Here is a 2,523-nt window from a genome sequence, read left to right as displayed (position 1 = left end):
GTTTGGTTTGGTTTGGTTTGGTTTGGTTTGGTTTGGTTTGGTTTGGTGTTTTTCAAGACAGGCTTTCTCTGTGTAGCCTTTGCTGTCCTGGACTCACAATTTTGTAGATCATTGTGGCCTTGAACTCACAGAAATCTGCCTGCCTCTGCCTCTCTGAGTGCTGGGTTTAATGAGATCCACAGGAGTATTCATAGCTTGGCATCTCCTGAGATGCACAGGTTCATACCGCTCACATATGCTGGAGCATAGTCTCAGCTATTGCTTCTTATCCTCCCTATAACACCTCTTAACCTCTGCTCATAGAGAAGATTCTTGCTTCCAGGGGAATGCCAGAGACAGTGAAATATCTGAGTAATGACTAAATAAGGAGCTTCTGAGCCACAAAACAGTCCGTAATAGAGATTTTTGTTTCCAGCTAAGCCAGAGAGAAAGTTACAGGGAATAAGTGTAAGCTGACATGGATTGAAAATTATACTGTTTTCATTATCAAAGAAAATGATGTGTCATTGATTCAATTAACTGAAATATTCTAGTATTGTGGGTGCTGGTTTAATATTCAGTATTTCTCCCTTTTAGGGAAGTAATGCGATAGAGGTAAACTGTGGTGTTTAAAATTAGACAGACGGAGGGTAGGATTGGGAGGGAATGAGAGAGCAGGCTACAGCTGGGATACAAAGTTAATAAACTGTAACTAATATTTTAAAAATAAAATAAAATTAGACAGACTAAAATTCAGATGCTTCGTTCACACTTGCAGGCTTAAGCCTATGAAGATAATATAATCTCTCTAAGCCTCTGCTCCTCCTGCTTTATACGATGCCAACATCTACCTTCTGGGGTGGTTGTAAGGTCAAAATTAAATACTATCCATGAGAGCTAGAACATGGTGCATCTTTCTGTATGTTACATCATTTTTGAGTTACTGAAAGCACAAAGCCCAATAAATAGGCATTGATCATGGTTATATTTACAAGTAGCCAGGCTGGTCATCAAATAATCTTTATATTAAGGACAAAACACTATAAAATGATTTAAGGAAGATAATGTTCCTTGGGTACCAAGAGTATACTGATAAGACCAGGGACAAAACAGTACTTTCTCTTCTGGCTTTAGTGTAAATACTCCTCAACCAGCCACAGATAAGCAGTTTAGCTAGTCTAATACTTTCCCAGAGTTGACAAGAATTCAACTCTGGCTATCGAGAAAGTTTAGTGAAGTAAGCAAGTAAGCCTGCCACTTGTTCTTGAATCCTACAGACCTTTCAAGTCGTATCTATGGCAGTTGCCAACGGCCCTACCTGGCTTCATCAGATCCTCCGTGGCTCTCAGAGCAGCGAAGGGCTCCAGGGCAGTCTAAAGGTAGCTGGAAAATAGGTTCCTAAAGTAACACTCCCCAAATTACACAGCAGTGCACATGCTGCGAGGTTGGTGACAGTGTTCCCCCCAGAAAAAGAATGGCCTCCCTGCCAAGGAAGTCTGAAAAAGATGCATCGAGTAAACGTTTCTCCCCTGCCTGCTCTTCAGGACGCTCCCAGGCTATGGACATCACCAAGTTAGAACCAGTGAGATTGCCCCCGTAAATCTAGCTGGGGATTGAAATCATGAACTGCCCCACCCACCACGTTCACTCCATTCGTCATTTTACTGTCCCTCGCTCAAGGAACTCCCTAGACACCCTTAAATTTGTGACCCTCCAGCCTTAGCCTCCCAGGTGCTCTAGCATCACTGTGCCCAGCCAGCTGAGTGGCTGGTTTGTTTGTTGGTTTGTTTGTTTGTTTGTTTCACATGTATTGTGCATGTGTGCGCGCATGCATGTGGGCACGTTTGATCATGTATGTGTGTGTTTCATCATGAATGTTGTTCTATTTTGCTTTCTGCTGTATGATGAAACACCCAGATCAAAAAAAGAAAAAGAAACATCCAGGTCAACAGCAGCTTCAGGACGGAAGGGATTATTATTTGACTTGTACTTCCAGGTCAGACACAGCTCATCATCAAGGAAAGTCAAGGCAGAAACCCAAAGAGGAGCGTGGAGCAAAAGTTCTCAGAAGAATCCTGTGTGCTGGCCCACTCCCTCACAGACTTAGCCAGCTTTCTCACAGAGCACATGGCCTGTGTGAGATGGAGCAACCCACGTGTACAGAGCCCCTGCCTCAGTGATAACAAGTGGGCTGCCTCCCCCCATGTTCCCGTAGGCCAATCTGGTCAACAAGTTGTTCAGCTGAGGCTCCCTCTTCTGAGGTGACTCTCGTTGTGTCAAGTTGGCAGCTGAATCTAACTAGCACAGATGTGTGTGTGCTCTTCCTCTTTTGAGGTGTAATAACATTGTACTTAATGTACCGAGTCCATGGCCTGACCACTTACCAAGATTAGGGATGTTTCCAAATACCCTAGACCAACTTCCTCACCTGTAAAATGATGGTGAAAGGTGTGATCTATGTCATAGGACTTGAAGATTCAAAGAGTTCACTCATTTAAAGTATTTTGAGCAGGGCCTTGCATGCAGTAAAATACTAGGTTCATT

Source organism: Psammomys obesus, unplaced genomic scaffold, assembly GCF_907164565.1.
Source record: "Psammomys obesus unplaced genomic scaffold, mPsaObe1.curated_primary_1811, whole genome shotgun sequence".
Classification (NCBI taxonomy): Eukaryota; Metazoa; Chordata; class Mammalia; order Rodentia; family Muridae; genus Psammomys; species Psammomys obesus.
Note: the sequence above shows the minus strand (reverse complement) of the source record.